This window comes from Lonchura striata, chromosome 11 (genome assembly GCF_046129695.1).
Source record: "Lonchura striata isolate bLonStr1 chromosome 11, bLonStr1.mat, whole genome shotgun sequence".
NCBI classification, from domain to species: domain Eukaryota; kingdom Metazoa; phylum Chordata; class Aves; order Passeriformes; family Estrildidae; genus Lonchura; species Lonchura striata.
The window spans coordinates 20,023,642-20,050,153 of record NC_134613.1 but is presented as its reverse complement, the minus strand read 5'-3'; the positions used below and the strand labels follow the sequence as shown (position 1 = coordinate 20,050,153).

Sequence of the window (26,512 nt, the reverse complement as noted above, 5' to 3'; positions counted from 1 at the left end):
GGGACCCACTTAAAGTTTCTTGCCATACTTGGCCAAGAAACACAAAGTGTTGGTGAAGTATAAACACAGAGCCCTTTTTCTTTGACCCATTCTGCAGTGTGATGGGATAGTGTTGTTAGTTTATGTGAGAGAAAATAGCATAGGCTTTCTGAAAAAAAAAAAAAGTGGAATTGGATTAAGGCCTTTGTGCAAGCCTCAATGCTGAGGGGAATTAGCAATAGTTGTAGGCACTTAAAGGAGCTCTCATGCTGAAGCTTATCCCAGATTTTACACAATAAACATTTGAATATCAACAGTGTTTTGCAACTTGCAGCACTAATGTATAAACTTCTTCCTTTTGAAACTCCCAAATCCCTCCAAACGTTCGCAATACCCTCTACATAAACATGTAGGGCCTATAGTGGAAAACACCCAGTCAGGGATGTAAGTCTGATTTTTTTATTTCTTTCTTTTTCATCCCTGGAATCTAAAATGAGATCTACTACCATTAGCTGGTTTAAACACTTCAGAAGTTCTGTATTTTAACCAACTTTTTCCCCTCCAGCCTCACTTTCCATTTAAAAGACAAAGATGTCAATGAGACATGAGCTTGACTTGGGTATCCTAATATTACATATTTCATGCTACAATAAAAAGGCACTACAAAACCTTTGAAGTGATTCATTAAAATACTGATCTATCCCTCTTATCAGTATGTTCATAGCATATTTTTTTTTTAGCTCAGCTAACGAGCTTAAACCACACAACATGAACACGTGGGAAAAGGATTCAATTTCCTTCCTTTAAACTCATCTGCAGGTGAGCAGGATTCAGCAAAATGAGGAAAAGCTGGACTTCTTGCTCCTGGAGCTCTCCTAACATCCATGGAGTTGCTGTCATTGGCTTAAAGTCAAGCTTGGCAGTTAATGACAGGCTGAGAGTTTATAACATTAGGTGTATAAATCCACACTGACTAGAGCTGGGAAAAAGGTCTGTCTTTTCTGATAGTGATCAGCCAGATTTGCAGTTGACATGGAATTCCTACTGGCTTTTTTAGATGCCACTTCATTTTGGTATCCTGTTTAAAGGATGACAGCTGATTCAGGAACAAATTACTTCCACGCTCTTGGTGTGAGCCCAAAGTAAATCTTCTCAGTACAGTATTTAATTATAAAAGATTCCCCCCCCCCCACCTCCAATTCCCTTTTTAACTCCTGTTAGGTAGGTATGCATGTAATCAATTTTACATCTTTGTAGCTGTAGCTGTCCACTAAAAGATGGAACAAAGAAATAAGCCCATGGTGAAATAGCAGGGTGGGAAAAACTTGGAGATCATTTTTTGTTACAGTGTTTGTTTTGTGCTTGAAAGGACTGCGATAAGAAACTCATTGCATTAAGAAAAAATGAAGACATTACTGCCCTGTCCAGCTCTGAAGCATGTTGAAGCAGTTTGCCTATTGAATTTGATACAATGATGTATAGATGAATAAAGTTATCTCTAGTATTGAATGGGACGGTGTCAGTGGGAGGGTAAAAAGGGAGGAACTTGGAATCTGAAAAGAATACTTTTCCCCCCCTCTTTTTAAGAACTTGAAGGTCAGGGTCCAGCTGGCGTAAAAGGCTAGAGGACAAACAAAATGCTGCACAGGCCCAAATAAAGACAACTATAGACACATAGCAGAGGTTTCCTGCTTCAAGTAGCTATTATATTAACCTACACTTTAGGCAAAGAGCATTTTAGGTTTCACACTGATGAAAACATAGGATGAGCAGAAGCATCAATAAAAGTTGCACCTTTAATGAAACAGATGAAACAGGCCAGCAAAGGTAGGAAACAATTTTTTAAAAGAGGAAATTATATTGATTCTAGTTTTCTTGAAACTAATTATTTTGATTGAGATAAGGCAGTAGACTTGCTTTTCTCTTCTTTACATCCAACCAGGAACAATTCTAACAGATCTGTTGCCTAGCTCCTTGCAAGGCCTATATCATAAACAGCAAGAAATACAGAGTCTTGAAATTTGAGGTAGAATATGAAAAATATATACTTGAACTCATTGTTCATTCATCCATGTTTATAAACTGTTAATATTCTGATAAGCTGGCTTTCACATTATGGTCTGGGAAATAAGGGTAAGAATCTTCAGTGAAGCAGTCAGAAGGGTTAATATCCCTGATGAGAGGGGAAAACTGCATTAAAACATCAAGTTGAGCTGCATTTTGTCATTCATGCTCAGTGCTGCTTTTGTTGTCTTGTAATTACTCTAAATTTAAATGTCTCCCCATAAGATGAAAGAATGGCTAGTATATTTTTTAAGAATAAAAACTACTAGCCTGTGCTGTTCAGCAGGGGGGAGGAGGGGGCTGGACAGCTTTGACTGAGTTTGCTTGGCTTTTTTTAAAAACAAAAAAGAAACAGCGGAGGTAGAATTGTCTCATGATCTTTTTAATGTACATAGGAATAAATTTAACAGCTTCAGATGGCCGTTATAAAAACCAACCCAATTCACTGAATTAGTGGTTTTCCAACATTGGTTGGTTTTAATTGTTTGGGTTTTTTTGCTGCCTGTATTTTATATCAGTGACATAAAACTCAAAAAAAAAAATGTTCAAATTAATTTAACTGATTGATTTAGCATATATCTTTTTCAATACAGAGATGTACTGATGCCATATAATCAAATAAGCTCTTCCCAACTTCTAGACCAGATATTTCATCATGTAAGTTGGCAGAAAGGCACAGGTAGAAACTAAAAAAAATAAATCTTCAGTTAAAAAAAAATATTTTCACCTTCTGGCAAAAATGCTTTAAGAAATAGAAGCTGGAAATGAAGGTTGAAATATAACATGAAAAGAAAAAAAAAAGATGCAACAGTTAAACCTTAAAACCACTGTTTCCAGGCTAATGTGTGTTGTAGATCATTAGCCGAATGCATTGTCTAATGGACATAAATGAGAGCCTTGGTTTTGAAGTTCCTCTTTCATCTGCAGTCAAACTTTGAGTTTGATCCAATCTATAAAGATAAATCTAGGGATTAATCTGGAGGTTTAAATGGTTTAGCCAAAGGTTGGTCCAGCTTTATAATAATGACAGCTGATTTGTGTTACTTTCCACTGAGATTTCTTTTTTTTTTTTTTTGGATGACCCCCCTACATATTGCATCTTGCAATTAGGCTGTTGACAACTCTATTATGCTGACAGCAGAGGTAGAGCTACGTGGGGAATTCTGCAGCGTGTTGTGCTGTAAATGTTACTCACAGATGTCTTAAGAGACTGCAGCTTGTCCCATGTGCTCCTGTGTGTGCTGCAGCACAGCTCGAGCTGCAGTTGTTCCACTCAGAATTGGTGCCATGCTGAGCCTAATGCAACTCTTACCAACAACTTTCTGAGATTAGGAGCCTGTCAGGATGATGTCAATGGAGGTTTAAGAAGTGCTTTCTGAAGTTGTTCTGAGTTAATAATTAATGGGTTGATTATTTTACTCCCTTTGATAGTTCTTTTATATTTGGATGCAGCTGGCTGGAAATAACCACAAAGGGAAACTGATTTTATTTGCCATTAATTTTGACTTTACTTAGCAAATTATCCCGTGTCCCACCATCACATCTTTGCTAATCTGGCTGTGCTGTAGTGTGAAGATGAAATCTTTGATTAACAAAACAGATTAATCAGTTTCTAGAGTGTTTTGGGGTAAGATGCATGCACATACATCTCCTCCCAAGTAGTTTCCCCGTACATGCTTAGAGATGTGTTAAGTGCTGAAAGCTGTCGAGCCATCAGAATGTTTTTGATGTAGGCTGCATCTTACTCTTGTAGAAATAAGTGTTTTGCCAACTAAAGCAGAAGCGTTTTGTGTGCACAAGGTGAAGATTTGGCAGTGCATACTGGAAAATACAAGTTTAGGGCTCAAACCTTGTATTTTGCACTCAAAAAAAAATCAGCTTTACAAGTGAAATTAATCCAAGCTAATTTCCAATATTACTTTCTTGCTATCATAATGCCCACAGACACTAAATACTTCCTAGATATATGTCAAGACTATGCCCTACCTTAAATAATTGCTATTTTACACTGATTTATTTTCCAGTACTTGAAATATGTGCATATGTATCCTACCTACGCATTCCAACTCTGGCACAAGAGCAAATTCACACATATATGACCTTATTTTCCTTACAAGGAAAAATGCTGGAAGATTCAACCCTTTATGAGATCTCTGTACTACCACAAAAATATAGTTAATTTACTTTGCAAAATACTTTTTTCAGAATGACCTAATCTATTAAAATTACTCCATAAAAGAAATTAGGGAAACTGAACCAGAAGGAGGAAAAAAAATGCCTCATTCTGGATATTCAGAGATTTTGCCACTGTTTGAATATTTCTGTCTACAAATTATAAGTAATAGATTAAACTTATATCCTTAAATTAAAAACATCATCTTTACAATTTAGGTGAGGAAAAAAATCTATGCAAGAGATGCATTCAAATGCATTTGTGCTATTTTCATGAGAGAAAAGTAATAGTTAAGCATATTTTGTCATTTCCCACAAATTAAGAATCAAAGCAAAATGTAGTAGTTAACTAAGAGGTCTGTTTCTCTCCTGGGTGACCTACCCAGTGTAAATGAAATCCTATTGAGACAGAACACTTTACTAGCCAGACAATGAACAAGCAAGTTTATTGTATTGATTTTTAGAGAACACACATCTCTGAGTGCCATGACTAGACCATACCACCAATTTTCTAGCTATTAGATATTTGCCGTTCTGTGAAATAAGTTTGGAGTTTGTAACAAGCACGTACTACAAACTTCTGCAATACGATCAAGAAATAAAAATATAAACTATTGCTATCTATGAGGACACTGCAGCAGGATCCTGTAGATGCAATAAATCTACATTTTGGTCCCCAGTTTGTAATGCAGTGTGTGGATTCAGCTGTAGAAATGGGTATCACCTGTTAGCAGCTCTAAAAAAGTTCAATACCAGCAGAGCTATGACTCCCCCCTACCACCAGTGCACGTCTCAAACACATTTGAGTGTTTGAACATATTTGTGAACTATGAAGGACACCCTTAAGAGTTAAGAGAAGCTTGACCATCATGTCACAGTTCTCAGTGATCATCTGTAATTGAAAAGAGCTTCTACTCTCTCCCTGCCTTCCCAACCCCAGCTTAAAAATTGTTTTTAAAAGTTGACAGGCATCAGCAGGGAAGCTGAAGGGACAGCGAGGGTTTTAGATTTTTTTTTTTTAATACATCCATACCTGTTTAGACAGATTAAGTCAGGAAAATACGCTGTTTCAGTCACCCTGAGAATTTGATTATTTGAGCTGGATTTGATATTTATCAGTAATGTGCAAGTAGGACAAACTTGCTAAATCTTGGTGAGGGAACCGTAAAAGCTTTTTTTAACTTAATAACAAATAAACACATAACTCTGCCTGGTTTTATATATATATATAGATGTGTATTTTTACCAATAAAACACAAATACATTGAACTGCATTCAAGCATAAGTCATTATCCCCTGCATTCTCTCTCCCATTTAAAAAAGGACAAAGATAACAGGGAATTGTAAGGATTTTTTTTTAGCGTGCACACTATAAAACTATCTGATTGAAACAGTATATTCTCCTGAGAAACTTTAAATCTGGTGTTCTGGAAAGCACTCAAATTTGAAGATAACTACAGATAACTGATTTTGAAAGGCAGCATTATGAAAGCAGAGCTTATAATATTTCAGTGCCCGCCGCTGGACCTCACAGCAACAATTTCTCCATGACTTATTACTACTTTAATTTTAAAGTTTGATATTTAGGGAACACTTTAGTGCTTCGATTACCAGAATGTTAAATTCTAGCTCAGTGCTGTGTTTTTAAATGCAGAGAAAAATGACTGCAGAAATATTTCTGAACAAATAACTCCATCAGTTCCAAACGCCTTCAGAACAAGCACGCATTGAGGGTGTCTATACCTGTGCTTCAGACTTCTCCAATCTAAATAATAAATATTTTGTGCAAATGTTAAGATAATCTATTTTTAAACTGCAAATAAACATTTCAGCTCACAATGCACATAACTAAATACAGGACTTTTCTAGTGCTTTTTCTAGGAACATAAAATATCCCCAACAGCAAGAGACTTTAAATTATTTAAATAAGTTAACACTTAAAAACAAATAGTCATGTCCTAGGTACAAAATTCTGATCCTCAGTTCCACATAGAAAATATTTGGTTTCTAATATGAGCAAATATCTTGACAAGTGATTTTATATTAGAAAAAAAAAGACAAAGTAATATTTCCTGCTGTGTTAGATCTGTTTCACTGATGTGGCTAAATGGATTTTTAGAATTCGCCACTTCTTAAAGGTACATACAGCCAGGGTGATGACAAGATATCCGTGTCACAGCAAATTGGGAAATAATTATTCTGTTCTTTGATTTATTATACATCAGTTGTAAAGTATCTAACTCGAACTGGGCACTGCAACTTATGCAGATGTGAATTCCTCTCCTGATGTTATTTGTCTCCATCTATTCATTTGGAGTTTAATTACTGACGGGCATAAAGACAAACAAAATTTGGACCTCAACTCACCACTTTACCCCTAAATCTTTATTAGCCTCTGTCTAAAAGGCTTTACCTGTGTAGCAAAGAAAGGAGCAAATTACACAGTTGCTGCAGTGTAATTGTTTTAGATGTTTGGAGCTGGGAAGAAAAGCTGTGTTAATAAGTGCACAGCTGAAAGCTTCGCTTTCTATAGCACCCAGACGCTTGTTTGCATTTGATGAAAATTATTAATACTAACACCAAAATGGTTTGGAAACCATTTATATGGAATACATACCTACCTCTTTGCTTAAAATCAGTGATCCATTAAGGCTTTTCTTGCTTTTTTCCAAGCTGTGAGCATACTGCGTATTTAAGTGTGTGTAAGAGGGAAGGTGGGGGGTAGGTTTAGCTGAATAAAAGATTGCTTGATATCTTGAAGTCCTTTGAAGAGTTTTATAGGCTTATAAAGCCCAGTGTGAATGAATGACATTTTTTTCCCCTTTACTTTTTACATATGGAAGTTTGTTAACCTGTGTTTCAATTAGGGAATAATTATTAATTATACTAATTACAGGTTTAGGGGAAACCACATACTTTGCAAAAAAAAAAAAAATTTAAGCTTAGGGCTGAAATTGTAGCTGCAGACGGTGATGCTTTAAAAAATGCTGAAGCAACACTTTCATGTGGAGGGTTTTACATAAATGTATATATTTCTTTAACAAAACAATAAAGTGCTAAAGCAACCTTTCATAAGAAAAACACACTAAGAATATATATCCAATAATTTTTTTCAGACAACCTGGGCTTTTTTCACAAAGAATAATAACCATTTACTTTGTTTTAAAACTAAAACTTCACTGAATTCATTACCATCCATATAAAAAAAAAAAAACCAAAGTGGTCTTATTTGCTTATTTAACGATCTACACCAAAAGAAAGACAAGTACAAATTGCAAATTACCAAGTGCTAAAAATTATAATAATTTGTTCTGACAAAAGAAAGCACTATCTACATTATTTAAGCTCACAATCATACAGTTATCCTGAAAAGTCAGAAAACTTAGATCTAATGCTGCAATTTTGTCCTGAGCAACCTCCTTAATTCTACTTCTCCCAACAATCTTTAAATTCCAAGGAGAAGAATCCATAAAATGAAGCCTTTCTATTTTTGAATGCCCATTTTTTTTAATATGCTCTGTCAATTATACTTCCAAATAAACTTTTCAGAATCTTCCAAACCTGGATATCGCTTCTCCCTGGGAAAAGACACCCTCTATGTTTTAAGAAACGTATGTGAATTAGAAGCTGGTTATTTACTTTTTTTGCAAATATACAAAGTAACAAAACCTGTCACTTACTAGAAATCTGTTAGGTTTTAATCAAGTGTCATTGTTAACTAAGGAGAGAAAGTAGCATGACTAAAGATCATTATTTTAAAAGCTTAAATTGCCATTACTGCTCATTCACATTTACATGGTTTATTGAATTTTCATGTGATTTCAAAAATATAATATCTTAAAGGTATAAAAACACTGTTGCTATTTTAAAAAAAAATATCTCTGACCAATTTTTTTCTGGTTTTCACACCAGTTTTCTACTATCTCCTGCATTTAGTTAAGCAAGTGTTTTAAAGCACTGAAAACAGTTTCCATCACATTATTACACAGCAATTGAGACATATTTGCATAATGAAAAATAATTAGGTAGATAATATCAATAAGTATGATTAAAATCATCTATCTAGGGGGGGCTTAGTGGGAAGATGTAACGAATATTTATAAATTACCATTGTAAAATTAATAATGTTAAACATTTTTTTAAACAGAATGCAAAGCAGACAGCAATTGTTTTATTTTAAACCTCTTTTTATAATGTTGCATTTTCCACAATTAACTGGAAACTTAATCCATCAAAAGTACATACAATTAAATCAACTGTACAGAGATGAAATTACTTTTCATATTTCTCTTCCCATGCAGAGACAGAATTCCAAAATTAAAGTAAATTAACTAGATTATTGAAATCCACTTGCAATCCTGATTTTAGACTTAAATAATATTTTAGCAAATACTTAGACAATTACTGCTTATATGGAAAACAGAAAATTGCCTCCAGTTTTACATAAACCCGATTCCAGTAAATAACTAGAACTGGAATCATACTTAATTACTGTAGTCAACAACATTCATTATTGAAGGTAGCATACAGTTTATATTAAAGTATACCATTATATATTTACATATTTGTTATTCACCCATTTTTCCTAATAAGAGAAATTAGAAAATATGAAAAATGTATAGGACGCTTAATATGCTGGTACTAGAAAATGCAAGCATTAATCTATTTGGCAAACTAAGATGCAAAAATCCTTTCCAACAAAATAAAAATATTCATTGGGTCCATGTCCTGCAATCTGACCAAAATATTTCTAACAGTGCCCCTAAATTCAGCAGAGCTCAGACCAGGATCCTTAACAGGCTCACAGAATTTCTTTCCTTTGATATGAGCTACTCTCAAACTGAAGAACTGCAGCAGCTTGACTTTCTTCCACAATTACTTTAATTTTCAGACAGCAGGTTTTGGGGTTTTTTGTCTTATAATCTATTTTAGGATTAATAATAATAATTGCTATCACTGCCTGAGCATCAGTGACATTAAACAGCGTGAGAAGATGTGCCTGCTCCCAGGGTTAGAATCCTACTTTTCATTGCACATTAAGGCTCTGTAGGGAGCAATCTCTGGGAGGCTGCCCTTACAGAAACACCCTTTTGAGCAGTTTTGGGCACATGGTGGCTTCTTTCCTCCTTGTCCCCCTGCAGAAATATTGGTGCCCAGGGAATTTTCCCCAAATACACAACTTCAACCTGCACAGAGAGGTCCCTGCTGGCTTTAGCCCAGGGTGCAAATCCCCTCCTACTCAACAGCAGCACAGAAATAGTTGCAGCCCAAAAAAAAAAAAAAAAGCCACAAAATGTGACAGGTCTGGACAAGCAGCTGGTGCACACATCACACCAGGGCTGTGACATGCAGTAGTTCTCAGGGCAGCAAGGCAGACCACAATAAAAGCAGACAGCTGAAAAACAGCCAGCAGCAACTTTGGGCATGGACCTGTCAAAGATTCACTCGCTGAGGCTCCTTGGTGAGTCCCAGAAATGTTGTGGCTTCTGTGTTGGGGGGGTCTGCAAAACCTTCTGGGGGCATTAGGAAGTGCAGAGGACCCACAAGGTGTCCAAAGGCACAAAGCAGTCATGTTTTTTTACAAAATGTAACTTAAATGCTGGAGGAAAGAAGAAATTGCCCAAGTCTACAGAAAACACTTCATACCTCTAATTTCCACTTCAGACCCTTTAACAACTTTCAAATCCTTTTTGCATTAAGCCTGTTTGTAGCAATTCCCAGAAAATTTAGGCTTTACTTCTGACATAGAAAACACTTCTACATCCTCTAGCTATAAAATTTCCCACATCCAGTGGATCATTCAGGCAAAAAGCTTGAACAGCCCTAAATTCTACCTGCCTACACAAGGATCTGCTTCCCACCTTTGCAAAGAGCACAGAAAAAGGGAAACAACAATACAGAGACACTGCCCAGAGCACACCCAAAGCAAAGCAACTGTGGCCCCACAAGCTGCTCTCAGGTTTGGGAGGTAGATTTTCCTTTCCAGCTGCCTCACATGAATAATGTAGATTTTACCACACAAGGGGAACTGACAGTGATCAATATATCCAAATTACTGTATTAATAACACAACAATTCACAACAGGAGAAACACAACAGAAGCAGGTCACACCAAGACTGCCTCAAGCCTTACACTTCTCTGTGTTCAGGCATAACTCCTCTGAAATCAATGGGAATTTGCTGGAGTAAGGATGATAACCCTGGAGTTAAAATATCCATTGCTTCACTACAGACCATTTCAAGGACTAGGTCTGATTATTCTTCCACAGCAATGGGGAAAGCTATGCTCTCACATTTCAAAATCAGGGGTGGGCTGAGAGGGCTGCCAAGTCTCCTCCAGCATCATGGCACCTCATTGTTAATAGTCTTCAGAAGCCCCTTATTTCCATTTACATGAGTTCATTAGGATTACACAGGTGACTGATGTTCTATGCTAAGTGTCTCCATGATTGCACAAAGTGCCATATTAACAAAAATCAAAATAAAAATGGTTTGTCAAACAGCACACAAAATGCTGCCGAGTGCTTCACGGGCAACTGTTTTAGCCTCCATATGCCTGCACACTATGAGTCAATCTTTAATTACATGATCATATAGAAAACTCCAGCCTCAATAGCAGGGGCTCTGCAACATTACAGGCAACAAAACCCAAGGGAAGGAGCACACAGGGCTGCTGCTTCCCACTGCCTCCACAGCACCAGCACCTCCCTGATCCCAATTCTTGTTATTCTCAAGTTTCCACTAGCAAAGAGGGTTTGTTTCAAGACTTCAGAATGCAAAAGCAGCTAAAAATTTATCTTTACATCACCAAAGCCCAGCTACCTTTGAATTTTGAGTCAGGCCCATCCTGAACATTTTCTAGCTGGATTACTGCTGTCTTCCTTTCCCCTTTTCTCCCACCCACATGAGGAACATGAGGTCTGCCTTCATAAACAGTGTCCACTTGCAGTTCATCCTACAAACCCCCCAGTTTTCTAAAATCCAGAGGCAAAATTCTCAAGGAAAATAGTAATAGCATTAGAAACCAGAAATACAAAGAGTAGATGAAAACCATGGGGTTGGGTACATGTCAAGGACATTTTTCTCCTGCATTTCACAGCTTTGACAAGCAGCTTGAGCCAACACAGTCCCCAGACTGGAGCTGGGACCCCAGTCCTAGGAACAGAGGAGCCCCAAGGGGACCAAGAGGGTCCCAGCAGGCAGAGGAGGCTCATCCCACCAGCAGCCTGCAACCCCCAAAAAACTGAATATCATGGCTACCGGTCCTTTCCCTTCCCTCCTGTGACTCTTCAGGCCTGAAGCCTGCTGCCCTTTTCCCAAGGCAATGATCAAAGCACCCCAGGTAACCACTTTTACCAGAAAAACAGAGCAGAGAAGTTAAAACAGTCTATACATTGCATTCCATACGTTTTATTTAGTGTTGGTATACACAGAGCCAGGAAAATCACTGATTCAACAGATTCATCCCTGATCCTAACACATAATCCTAAATGCATCTTCAGTCCTAGAAGCAGTCCTACTTACTTCAAAAAATTTTAAAAATCAGACGAATTAGGTCATATTAAGCTTTAAATGTCGCCTTTTTTTTTCCTTCAAATAATTTGCTGATTGATTCCCGAGTTGGGGTCTTTGAGAATTTTGCACACTAGGCACTTGTGTGGCAGGCAGAGTGTCAGTGAGCCTCAGGTGGATTTCTGGACAAGGGAATAAATAATATAATATGCTGGAGTCTGCTCGGTGCCCTCTCCAGGCACAATAGCCCTGAGTGGCAGCGCGTGGTAAGCGGATGAAGCAGGAAGACGTGCATGATCTGATGAGCTTGGCTAAGCTGGGGGTGTCTCCTCTACTCTGCTAAATTAAAAACCTCCCTGCAATTTCAGTCCTAATCACCCCCTCTGATGCTGTAATTGATGATGGTCAGTTAACTCCTTCACTGCCGAGGCCATTTGTCAGAACCCAGAGGACCGTGCGTCAGCCAGTGCTTCGTAAATGAAATCAGTTCCTTTTAATGGGGGTTTCTGGAAATGTTAGGGATTTGTAAGTGATATGAAGAATATGGGAAGTTGCAGCATAAATATTTCGTGGCAGGCCTTTGGATACTTCAGATCCATAATGCCCCACTCCCAAGTGGTACAAGCTGTCTTTAAGCCTGGTTTGTGGCACCGAGACATACATTGGCTTCTCTGCCACTCTCCTCCCTGTGGCTGGCACAGGCAAGGAGCCAGCAGCATTATTACACCCTTGCACCTCCCAGCTGGCAAAATGGCCCTTTGCAGCCTTTACCAGTTGGTGCAAGCTGCTCTAACTTGTGTTGAGAAACCAAACCAGAAAAGAAAGTCCTATTTGCATTTTCAGCCTGATTCCAGACACAGCCCCTGTATGCTCCACACACAGGCTTAATGTTGGCTCCTACACAACGTGCTCCAAACTTAATAACAAAGGTGTGACTGGAGCTGTTAAAATGATCCTGGAGATAAATAATATCTTTCCATTCCACCTCCTGTTTATCAAAGTTTTTTGGGAATTTTCTGTACAGTGCATTGTTCTCTTGCATAATTCTTTTATGTCTGTTTCATGCCAAGAAGGGGAAAAAAATCTATACAATGTGATATATGTTTATATGCTGCTGAATAAGAGGCTTTGCAGCATTGGGAAATCTATAGCATGAATTATTCTAACTGATTTATAATAGACAGTGATGCCTTAAGGACTCTGTCCTGATTATTGTGCTTTCATGACAGGGTTGATGTACTACCTGCACCATGTTCTGTAACTAGAGCATCCAAAGCAGATGCCCATATACCTGCTTTAGAATTACTGCCTATTACTGCACTTTGGAAAAGGGCAAGAAACTTGCCCTTGTTACATTTTTTAAAGTTATAATTTTTAAGGTTGTGCCTCAAAAGACTCAGATCTCAATATAACTGATATTTAGTTTAGTTCCAGGATCAACATCCAGTCATCGACCCTAGATTTTTAGACCTCTCCTTCCATATTAAAAAGGCAGCAACTGCTGGAGTCTCTTCTTTTATTTCTGTTGTGTCGCTTTCCTTTCTTTTCTGCATGGGGAATAGGCTACAGAGTCTGGATAGTGTGAACCTTCTTAGTTTGCAAACCCCAGCACTGCAATTCTGTGATCAGGAAACGACAGGCTCAGGAGACAGCTGGGCATCAAGAGCTGAGCCAGCTCCAAGGAGGCCAAGGCAGAAACCCCTCTTTGAGGCCCCAGCAGCAGCAGTTCAAGATTTCAAGACTACACAGTGATTAACACCTGACAGGTTGTGATGGGAAGAAAATGGGGTGAACTGATAGACCTTTCTACCCAAGGCATTCCTTGTTACCTGTCTGCAGAGGAGGACTTATTTTCTAGATACTTTGACAGATCAAAGCATTGATTCTAGACAGCCATTTCTACACAGATCACTGATCCATCTTGTGAAGAGTGCAATATTCTCATAACACTTCATCAGTGACCAACATTAAAAAGAAAAAAAAAAATACAGCTTCTCACTTTTCTGGATGCATAAGGACAGAGTCCTGGCTGGTTTCCAACAGCCTTTGGTCAAGCCCAACACTAAAGTAACTGATGACATAGCAAGAGGCAAGAAAATAGTTTTATTAGAGTCCATTTTGAAGAAATAAGTTCTCAGGCCCACAAAGTAACCATATCATCCCTCTTCCAATACTGCCTGCACCGTTTGACTAACACAGCACAATACCAAAGCTCATATTAAATGAGGACACCACAATTCAGTCTCTAACACACAACAAAACAACTGGCCCTGAAGTTCTTCCAGCAACTAGGATCCACATGGCACTGAAAGGTGGAGTGTCTGCCAGCCAGTAAATGAATTTAATTAGGCACTGGAGTACTGGTCTCATATGGCTGGAACTGTTGAGTGTAGGTGTGTGTGCACGTGCACTCTTGACACATTAGCAGAACTCAGCCCAACTGCAAGAGAATCCATCAATATCTCCTATAGCAATTAAGCCAAACAGACCACCCTGACTGTGCCAATAGAACATCCACTGGACTGGATTTGTGGGGAAACTACTGTAAGGTTGAATGGGAACACACAGAAAGACACACCTGCAGGAAAACACTGAGTTCAAATTTCTATATGACCTGAATACATAGGTATACAACTCCTATATGACTTAAATGTTTTCTTCATTTGGAAGCCATTAAAGACAGGAGAGAATTGAGCTGGTAATGAAAAAAATAAATGAAAGAGCATCTAAAACATCTGAAGATTGGGCTGTCCCTTTTACAGGGCAGATCTGATAGTTTTGCTCAGAGAAAAAGCATGAAAGGAAACATGCCAAAGACATTTAGGAAACTATTCCATTTACTGGGTCAGATATCTATGTACAGCTGTGATTCCATATCCAAATGACATGCAAACTACTACATCTCCATGCAATGTGAAAGGTAATTTAGTCACTTCTTTTATTATGTGCTTTTACACACACACACACATATATATATATATTTTACTGACAAGCTCTCTGCACCTATTCAGGCACTAATACCAATACAGCCAACACCAGAACTGTTTCCTTCTGCAGCTTGGGGCAAGGGAGGCAGGGGCCACAAACCAAATTAATTGGCCAGTGGGGATTTCCCTTAGAGGAGCAAGCAGTCTTAGGGAACACGGGGCTGACACCTTTCTCCATTCCCCTTTTGCAGCCTGTGACAGGAACGAGTCTTTAGGTGACAGGCAGGACACACAGGCCACATGGGTACAACACTCTGGTACAGCTTCCAAGGGCCAGCACACGTCCTAAAAGGACAACTGGAAGCCACCATAATCTGGTGCAGCCCAACATCACACACCTGAGGTTTTTTCCCCCAAGAGTTTTACAAGATGGAGAGACAGCCCCACATTATCTTTGACCTCATTCCCAGGCAGCACTTGGGGATAACACCAAATGAGGAACTCCATCTATTCTGCTGGCCTTTGTTGGCCTTCTATTCCCACTTTCTTATTTTTAACAGTCTCTTTGTAAATGAGTAAAGCATTAGAACATTAGCTTATATTGTACTGCAAAGCCTATTCCAGTAAACCTGTCAAAATTGGCATCATTAATAATAATACTTAGCACTTACATACTGCTTTACATTTTCAGAGCACCATAGACATTAACTTAATTAACAAGTGACAGTTTCACAAGTAGAAGCTCTCCTTGCAGCAGCAGCCTGTGAGCCTGAATTTCTCACAAAATCTCAAACTCTGCATTAATCCACTTGTCTTTCATCCTTCTGAAAAGATTATCTTCCTTTTTATTTGCCTACTTGGATATATACACACATGCTTTTAAAAACCAAGCTATTAAAAATATTCAGGTGGAAGAACACTGACTTAACACAATCTAATTAGAAAATCCACATTACCCTACTTTTCAGCCTAAATTACTCAAAAATCAGAGCTTTGTAAAGCACATGTCTGAACAGAATAGGGCTCTAAATTGGTGTAAAGTGTACTTAATATTGATTGCTCTGCAATTTCCAAAACTGTTCAGAAATAGAGAGACATCATTAGGTTTTATTTGAATTTTTCCTTCAGGTTTAAAAAGAAAGATGGCAAAAAAAATCAATACAGCTACAGAAGCAAAGTAAGTGAAACTCTGTCTCTAGCAATTTGCAGGGCAAATTCACTGGGGAGATCAGTGTTCACTTCTTAGGACCCCATTTCAGGGGTCTGCAGAGCTGTTAGTGATTTCCAAAGCTGAAGTTTAGGCATGATTGTATCACAGCTGCCTTGTTTTCTACTTGTAGCCCACCAAGGAATCCCAGCACCCAAAGGACACCGTTGTACCAGACAGAAATCCCTGCTTGGCCCACTAACGAGGGGAAGTCCTTATTCACTCTGCCTTTCATCACAAAGCTTCAGTTTACAAAGGCAAGGGAGAACTTGATCATCTTCCCCAAAAAAACCTTTTCCTGAAGCCCTTATGAACACGAGAGCCCACAAGCTGTGTTGGTGGCAGATGCCCTCCCTGACAGGGTGAGGCACACAGCTCAGTGCCACAGGGCCACCACAGACACCACCATGGCCACAACACCAGCCCAAACAGGAAACACAACCCAGAGACTTCTGCAAGAGGACAAATAAATGTTCAGATTGAAAACACAGAGGTCACTGTCTCTGCCCCACCAGGGCCACCAAACAACCCTGTCTCCAGCAGCTGGGTGCCAGCTTTAACCACACACCACTGTTCACTAAAGCACTTTGCACAACCAAAAATGAGCATCTCAAGGGTAGGAGCACCCAGAGCTGCTGGTGGCATTCAGCACCTCCAGCCTGCCCTGCCCAGAGCCCCCAGCCCAGCAACAACCCCGGCACGCTCAGCCCCTTGCACAACCAAGAGGTTCAACAAAATCTTTGTAGACTCTGAGTTACTCACACACTTGATGCATCTCTCCGTGGAGGGAACCTTGCAGGAAGGTCTGCTCTATCTGTTCATAGCTCCTCATTTTAGAGACTTCTGGGAGAAGTGAGCCCAAAAGCTCCTGCTGCAATCCCACAGATGTCCACACTCAGGAGGGAGCACCACAACCCCACCTCCAGCAGCCAAACCCTCCTGGAACTCATGGGAACCCTAATGAAACTCATTTCACCTCCTTTAGGGTGGGATCTGAGCTAAAACCCTGCCCCTCCCACCCACATGGCAGCTGTAGGACCAGGAAAGGAGTGTTCCCAATTGCTGTTGGCCCCACAGAGGGGAGATGTCCACCACACTGCATCATCTTGCTGTGGACACTCACAGCTCCTGGAGTCAAGAGGTCTATGTGTTTATAGTCCATTTCATGCCCTTGGTGGTTGCTTGAAAATATTTATCTCCAAAAACACACAGGTGCTACCAGAGGGGGAAAAAAAAAATAAAAAAGGATTACACTTGCCTTTTCATTTTTTACACACCCAAATCCCAGTGTGGGGTCATTCTCCTTCCCACAAAGTGCCCATGGCCTTGGAAAGCAGCTTCTCCATACAGAACAAGTGCTCTGTGGAATTAGCCATGACAGGGACGTTAATTTATAGCATGATAGTCATATTGGGAAGTGATGTTGCTTTTCAGCCTCCTCTTGTGTAAAAGGTGGCACTGTCCTGCATCTGCTCCAAGAGTTACAGGCAAGAGCTCGACAGCAGCAGGGAAATTGCTCTGAGCTTTTACCAGTGGTAATTCCTGATGGACAAACTCTCAGCTGATGAAAATCAGCACTGCGCCACAAAAAGTGATGAAAACAGCAATACAGGCTGCTTTCTTCAAACAAATCCATTGCTTAAAGAGTATGTTAAATATATAAATGCTATAATATATAAATTATTTGTTAATTAATTAAAGAGTATGTTATAATATCTAAATTAATTGTTCTAGATCCAACAGCAGGTAATGCTGTTGTTGGGCTGCAGTATGTTTATGCACAAATTTGCACCCAGAAAAACAAATTTATTCAGCTGAGACAAGGGATTCCAAACCAAGTTCCAAACCTGAACTATCACACCAGTGCACAGTGCTCACAATAATTCAGAATTTCCCTTCCTCTCATAGCTCAAACACTGGTGACATTCCTATCAGAGCATTAAATATCTGCTGTAAGCCTCTGTTTAGCAGGAAGATTACATCCCCCAGATTTCACAGTTCAAAAGTTTATACTGTCCTGAGCTATTTATAGACTGCTGACACTGCCTCTTCTTCATTGCAGATATCCTGGGGAAAAAAAATATAATAATAATAAGTTTGAGCCAGTTTGAAAAAGGTTTTCAAAGAGTTGTTTTCTGATTAACTCTCAGTTCTGCATCAGAAACTTGTCTTTGCTGGCTTGGGGTTTGTTATTAAGTATTTTTCTAACCTTCCATTAAACTTGACACTTTGAAAAGAAAGTTAAAATTTAGAAGTGGATGATCAATACTAGAATCAACATATCCTTTGCTTCAAGTTAATCATTTACTCAGAAGGAACAGGAATGCCTTTTGGGAAAGAAAAAACAAATTAAGGGATCGGGTTAAAAATTATTTTTGCTATAACAGAGCCATCATTAATAGAATTACCACTTCATCCTGTACATCCATATCTTTAGTTTTCACTTCCCATTGTACACCTTTTCTCTAGGTCTTTCAGCACATAAATCCCTCAGACTCTCTCTTGATGCAGGACTTCTTTTAAAACCAAAAATAGATATTTTTATGTCATCTCCATATATCCAGTTCCAGAGAGATAAGAGTCAGTCCTTGGTCTAATCCCATTTACACAGATCAAAATCAGAACTCACTCCACTGGAGTGAGCAGCACGGTATTGCTGAAAACCTGCCCTGCTTCTTACTTCTGGCAGTTTTGTGTGTGACGATTTTAACACATCTCTGAGAAAACTGATTTGAATGTGTTCTTTAATTAGAGCTCTGTTTTAAAAATCAGGTGGCACTCATGCTTGTGATGATCTCTGCCCTGTCAGTGCTCTAGGTCAATGTCCTTCACATTCAGCCTGACCCTGCCCTGATCAGGGCTGGCAGTATCACACTGCTTTACCTTTTCATTCCTCAGTGCAAATTATCAGGTTCCTATTTTATGGTTGTACTGAGAAGGGAAGAAGTAGAGAGAGGGAAAAGTTTTGGAACCAATCAAATTCTTCCAGGGATGGTGATCCCACCACTTCCCTGGGCAGCCTGTTCCAGTGCTTAACTCTTTCAGGAAAGAAATTTTTCCTAATATCCAACCTAAACCTCCCTGGTGCAACTTGAGACCACTTCCTCTTGTCCTGTCAGTTCTTACTTGGGAGATGAGACCAACTCCCACCTGGCTACACCTTCCTGTCAGGATTATTGTGTGATTTCTGCTGTGCAAACCTCAAAGCATTTCTTAATATCAACACTTGCTCTAGTTACATGTAACCATCTTTCAACTTCCAGAAATATGCTCAGGAGTGATATTAAATATTTCATAAAACTGTAGCAAAGAGCTGTTTGTAGACTTTGGGGTGACCTACTGCTTATTACTGAGGTGAGAGGAAGTGCTTCAAGGGTGTATTAATTTCAAAATAATTTTAAAGAAGTCTTGTGTTTGTTGGATATCTGCTTTGCCCAGCTGAAAATCAAGGCCAGGTTGACTCAGTCATTATACTATAACTTGAATTCACCATCCTCCCTGCATACAACACACACAGCATGATTCAAGGTTAAGCATAGAATATCAAAAGACTCAGAGCATGGACAATTTTAATGGTAAAGGAACCTTGACTTTTACTGATTATATTAGTTCAACTAAAATTGACCTTCAATATATGAAGATTTCATTTTCACAAATACATGGTGTGACTGATGCCTTTTATTAGGCTTACAAAAAATTAATCAGAACTGAAGCTTTCAAGGCCACAATCTCTTTTTTTTTCAGTTCAAGTTACAGATAACAGAAGGAGGGACATAGTTATGAGATCTTAAAAGCTAAATTGATCTTTTTTGTTTGTTTGTTTCATAATAAAAGGCAATAGCATTGCTATTTGTCAGGTCCTGTGAGCTGGCATTGCTGCTAAATAACAACAGGCCACTTCCCAGCATTATCTCCAGAGCTGTTGCTTGTGCATATTTATCCAGTTAATGGGATGGATTTATTACAAGTGTTGGATAATTTGGACCCAGCCTACACTGATGTATTTTATGGCATGTGGTCAACCCAGCTATTATGGCCTGGGTCTGCAACTGCTCTGTAAACTGGAGCATGCAGTCATTAAAATGAATGAGCACAAGTGTTTGCTATGCTGGTTTTAATTATATGTTTATCTCTTTTCTCTTTTAAACTTCCATTTTATTTATACCACATGTGGTCACATATGGGCTGTGGATGTCATCTTAGGGGTTTAGGAAAACCATAGGCAAGCAGCTTCCCTTATTTAGGGGGGTTTAACTCACCTCCTTAAGAGCAATTACAGGGCTATATATCTTAATTTAGATACATAGTCCTGATTTTAGTGACGTCCAGTATCCAAAAATGAGGGGGAAAGAGCAAATCTTCATCCTGTGGAACATAGTTTTTGAGACTGAATGTTTTAATGCCTATAGAATCATAGAATTCTTTGAGTTGGAAAAGACCTCTAAGATCAACAAGTTCAATCACTATCACCGGTTAAACACAGTTTTTTTTATAGATGTTTACATTATGACTTGGACATTTGGTCAAGAAGTTTCCTTAGTAACCTCTATAGAACAAAAATGATGGAGAATGAAACTCATGAAACTAAATGTATAACATACAATAGTTTAAAATTGTAGTTTAAGGCAGAAATAAATGATGCTTTTGTGGCTCAGAGTTGTTTTCTGGAAGTTATGCCATGTGGATAAATATAATTTCCTTTTACATTCATGAAAATTAGTGTGAAAATATAGTACAGGTGTTGAAGGACACCTCTGATTGCACAATTCCACCAAAGGAATGCACTGAAAACACACAGATTCCATATTATGGTGCAAGCAATCCAGAGGATTGGAACTGCTCTGCAGGGCATTGACATCCTGTTAGGTCTGTGATTTACACCATGAAAATCTTTGAACTTACTAGTTGGCTTATGGGTTTACTCTTCATGTGATTTTATTGGTGGAAATGGGCCAGGAAAACCAAAAGGGGATGGAAAGCTCACTTTCAGAGAGTTGTAGAGCCTGGAAATTTGCTTCCAAGGAATATTAATGTCAGAACACACAGTCATCTAAGCTCTTCTAAAAATCAAAGACATTGCTTTAGACCTTATAGCTCCTTTGGACAATTAGGAGTCAAAGAGAGTAATGTCCAGACATATGAAAATTAGCAAACACATTACTTTCTTCATTGGGTGAGCTATCTATTCCCAACATTGGCTCAAGGCCTACATCTTTCACATGACAGAATGTGAACAATTTATGCATTTAGCTAAATCTGCTTAACCTGGGTCAAACTACACCCATGTTGGAGCTCTGCCATTATAAGGAAAAAAGAATTATAGATCTGATGGTACATGTTCTGATGAAGGAGAAACAGTGACACTGGACTGATCAACAGTTTAACTATGACACAAGAGGCTCCCTCTGAGCACAGGATCAGGTCTATTGAAACGATCAATTTAAGTTTTAAATTATACTTTTAATTATTTAAAATAGAACGTCAGCAGAGCTAGGGGAAAAAAAAAATCCCTTTGTGTCGAGCAGTAATTACATCTGACTTTTCCACCAAAAACTCTAAGTGCTGTAGAACTGCATTAAAACTGCTTAAATGTAGAAGGTTCTTTCTTTTGCATCGTTGAGATTGTGCACTGAACTAGATAGCTTTGTTAGCAGGGCACATGGCTCCTCGTTCCTGGAGCCCTGCTTGAACCCTTTGCTTAAATGAATACACTGGTTTTGCTCAGTCATTAGTAGGCACTTACTCATATCAAAATGCTCTGCATTTAATTCAGGACAGTTGGCAGCCTCTGCACGAGCGAGACTCCAAAATGAGCCAGCATATGAAGAGAGGAATGTCTTCAGCTTAGAGCTGGGGTTACCTCTAGGGCAAGGAGGGGATTTTCTCACTCCAGCTGTCTGCTTTGGGACTGGTATTCACTGCCTGGTACTCTGAGACCTGCAATCTTGGTGAGGGAAGCAGGGGGAAAATATAGATAAAAATAAAGATATATTATAAAGATACATAGATAAAAATATAGATAAAAGTAAATAACCACTCAGATGCCCACTAGGAGAGAAGAAAATTGTAAATAACACACACAATAAAAAAAAAATCAGAAAAATACCTGCTTATGCATCAATCGTCTCCATTTCAGACATGGTACCAAACAGAGAGGATGAATGAGGGTTCAGCTCAGTTAGGGAGAGTGCAAATATCAAGAGCACTAAAGCTACTTTTCAGGTTAGCATAATCTTCTGTCTGCAAACACTGTGTGGTTTATCTGATTTTTTTTTTTTTTTTTTTTTGTTGGACAGCTGTGATCTTCTCCTTTCAAAACCTTGTCACTGCCGTTCAGCAGAAATGTAAGTGATATGATTAAGGAACATGGCATCTTGTATAATCGGTCGTAATCATTATCTAGGGGTTTCAGTAACATGACACATGCACAGCAACAGCAGCATCTGCTATGGACTGACAGATATCTCAAGCTCAGGATGACGGAAGCGCACTGAGGGATTTGTAAACTTGTCTTGGCTAATGCCACTACCCTGATGTGAACCTGTTGTTGGCTATGCTGCTTAAAGGCCAAAGATTAAAAGTGTTTTATAAAGTTCATCCTGTGTCTCATGAATCTCCATCTCTGGCTGATGTGGGATGTGTTACCTTGGCAGACCTTTCCCACTTTCACTGATAGCGTGGCACTTTTGGAAGTAGCTGAAAGGAGCAGAACTCTATTTTTGTAGCATTTCCTCACCGTGAACCAGGTTGGTCTTTTACAAACACTCAGTAGTGGATTAACTGTGTTTCTAGAGTAGTCAACAAAGTTGAATTGTGTAGTATATGCTCTGTGGTTGAAAACAGGAGGGGACAGATTCCCAAGTGCAGACACACTTGACTGTGACTCGTGTGAGTGCCACGGTGTCTTGTGCTGGCCGAGCAGCTCCACACCCTCCATCCGAGCAGAAGACCACATCCCATGGCCCTGGGGACAGCATCCATTTTCTGGAGGCTTCCAATGGGAGATCTGAAGTCTCTTCCTGAGCCTGCAGAGACTAAAATCCAATTTCTCCCTTTCTGCATGTCTCCCACAGCCACTGCACTATTAAAGGTCTGGGAGAAGTGGAGATGAGAGATGTTTTCCATGCCTTGTTGTAAGAGTCACTGGAAGGCAAATGGCAGTGAGCCAGAAGGAGAACAAGCAAATGAGAATCCTGCCAGAAATGGGATACATGCTTTTCTTTTTTTTTCCCCTTCATGTTTTTTGATTTGGCAAAATTTAGAACAGCTGTAGACTGCATTCGTTTGCTCTGAGGTCTGAGTGATTGCCAAGGCTGTGGTTGGGGGCATCACTTTTGCACACCAACTGTGGAAATTCATCATTCCTCCATGTCAACATCAGAGGATTAAGGCTTGGGCACTGTTCCTTTATTGTGACTCCAACATTTTGGTCACTTCTAGACAGGATCTTGTACTCGGCCTGCTCCATTCAACTTTTTGTGGACATTACTACAGCTACTCCTGGTACAGTTACAAGCTACCAGCCTGTGGGTGGCCTGAACTCAGGTTTGTGCTGCAGTGAAGCAAAACTCATTTTTATGCAAACACAGTAGTTTAAAAAGATAAGGTCCATCTAGACAGGCTGCTGTAATAGTATCATTATTTGCATCTGCCATGCATCTCAGTTCCAGGGGTCTCAGAATGCAACATTCACAATTTACAGATCCTGAGTAACATTTAGGATTATTCACAGGTGTCCAACAGTTATAAATAATGGCTTGTATTGAAAAAAAGGGACAATCTTTAAACAGGTTAAATGCATAAGTGTCAGCGTATTATACATGTTATATATTCATTTTACTCCTGAGAAGAACTGCAGATCATGTTCCATCAAACCACATTAACGAAGAATAACACAACTAATTTTTCCAGAAGTATTTATTCCCACTTTACTTTCTTCAGGTTTTATGGATAAGGATTTTTCATAAAGTTTTAGAACATTATGATTCTGATTTTGTTACTCTCATCATGTAGGACTTTATTCTCCAGATTATCTCCATAAGTCAGCTTTTGTGATTATGGGATGGGCTATGCTGATTTATACCATTTGAGAATCTGGACCATTGAGTTCAAGAGGATAACTAATGGAGTCAGGAGCTCATCAAGTTCAGCAATGGCATCAGAATCTGATTCTTCTTGTGTTCAGGAACAAAGGATTGATAACTGATGAAAGGAGAGGCAATTAGTTAACCACATTTATGAAGAAGACAAATACAGAATGCAAATGCACTTGCCTCTTTGAGTCTCCCTCTGCTATTGCCTCATGGAACAAAAAAAGAATCATTTTCCTTTATTCTCAAATACAAACATATTGAATGATTATTGCCTAATTGCCAGATGACTCTTCCTTCTTGCTTTCTTTCAGGTCAAGGTTTGAAAGAAAAATATGTGTATAGATAAAACAGGCACAGATCAGATGCAAAAATCCACCTGCTCCATTTATTAATGCAACTCTACATGTGAAAATACAGTGTCAGGAATTAGGCAGCATCTAAAAGTACAGCTAGATAAATTTAAAAAGAAATTTGTATTTGGGAATACAAAACAGGGTGAAATTAAACATAATGTAGTAAAAGGTAGAGAAAGCAATTTGACACAACATGGCAGTGATCAGAGTTTCAGCTCTTAAAAACTGCATTTTTACTGAAGACTTTGCCACAGGTGAAGTCACGATGGCTGCTCCCACCTTGTGCACGGGCACGGGCAGGTGTTCCTGCCTCCTCTTTGCCTCTGAGACAAACACCTGCTAATATTAGCCACCTCCTCCCCGCCGCCACCAGAAGGAGCTTAGCAGATGATATTTTCATTGGATTGTACAATAATGTGAAGTCTTCTCTAATCTTATTTGGCACATTACCCATTGGATTTATGGAAATCCGCGGTGAGCTCTGACCCGGAGGTGTGGCGGCCGCATAAACTCCGCGCGTGAGCGGTGTCGCCGTGGTCACGAGGAGTGCCCTTGGCTTTGCCTGCTGCTGAAGTTTTTGGCACTAGGCTGACAAGTAACCCTTAAATCCAAAGGGAATGGAGTATAAAAATCAGTCTTCCAAACACACAGTGCTTCGGCTGATTAGCATGGAGAAAAAGGAATTGATAATGAGAAGGAAAAAAAAGATAGCCAGAAACTACAAACACCAGGGAGCCCATTTCAGTGTTGCTTGAAAATAAAGCAACAATAGCAAGACTAGTCGTCTCATTAAATAATAATTTGTTATTTCCCTTAATGTTTCACATGTTCTTTAATGGCTTTGACTTCTTAAGACAGTTTGACTATAATTCCCACATATTTATCAATAGGAAACTTGCATAACTTTTAATGAGTCCTTGAACTGACCACCTGTGAACAAGGAATATCATAAACCTTGTCTCTTCAAATATGAAAAATAATTTCAGCATAAGTTTTCCTTGATGTGACTGATCTAAAGTAGGTTGTGAAATTGCTGGCAGCCAGCTCAAGCCATTGTCCCTACAAAATTAAGACATGGCTACTCCTCTCCAATGGCAAGGAGTGGAAGTTGTTCTCATTTCATGCATTTGGAAAATTGCAGGTAATTAGAGAAGAAAACCAAAATAAACTGCTTATTAAAGAATGGTTCTTCCATTAGAAATGTGCACTGATAACATTTTCTTGTGGTCAGAGTCCAGCCATCAGGAAAAAATTCCAGTTGAAACTAGTCCAATGGTCTTACATGCCTTCATGTTTTGTGACAAGAGATGAGGATATGTTTTGAGCAGGATTCTGGACTCAGGGGAATTTCAATTTCATATGAAATTAAATTCATACAACTTCCTGCACAATTTTAGAAAAAAAATATGCAAAGAATGTCATTTCATTCCAGCTGAACCAGCTTGTAAGTTTTACCAGCTTGATCTACAGTGCTCATGACTGGTTATAAAATGCAATTGTACTTCATTTTATTCTTATTTATGTATCATCTGTCAGATTTTCCTGTTTCACTTTGACTTCACCATTCTGATTAAATGTTAATATTTTGGTTTTAAATTACATATCCTCTGGCATATGATGCCACATGCAGAGATTTTTTTTTCATGTAGCACTTTAATGAGATGATGCCATATCAATGTATCTGCATGAAAATTTTCAATAATTAGGAAAGAAAAATGTTATGTTTTCAACCAGGAATTTTCAAATATATTCTATTAAAAGGATATTCTGTTCTAAACCAGAAAACATTCAGATGATGCTTTCAACACAGCAAGTTTTGTTTCAGCATTTGTTGTAAGACAGTAATGTTGATGCCTTCAAATGTAAATATTTGCAAGGTATCCATTCTTTTTGAGATTTAAAATTCTGCATTTTCATCCAAAATTAGGAAGAAACAAAATGGCATTTAAATTCCAAGTTTACATACAGTTTCTCAATTTTTAGTCCACAGGTATGGGACCATCCTGCTGGAACAAAATGCAGGTACTGGAACTCCAGTGACATTTTTGGGAAGACTGTGGATACATTGAAGGCATTTCCCAGCATGATCTGCAAGGGGAAATGGTGAAGAAGCCAGAAAAAAAGGAAAGCAAAACCATTACAAATGCACCGAGTGTTTTTGCAGAAATTGCAGCATGGCCAAGGTACCTCCATCCCTTCGCTCCG

The 26,512-nt window shown here is 38.8% G+C and overlaps 1 long non-coding RNA gene across 1 annotated transcript; it reads left to right on the top strand.

Annotated features, from left to right (window-relative positions):
* The first annotated feature begins 1,792 nt into the window (after positions 1–1,792).
* On the top strand, positions 1,793–26,512 carry LOC144246939 (uncharacterized). Its single transcript, XR_013340651.1, has 3 exons — positions 1,793–1,806; positions 22,158–22,205; positions 26,291–26,512. It is a non-coding gene; the product is annotated as an uncharacterized LOC144246939 (long non-coding RNA).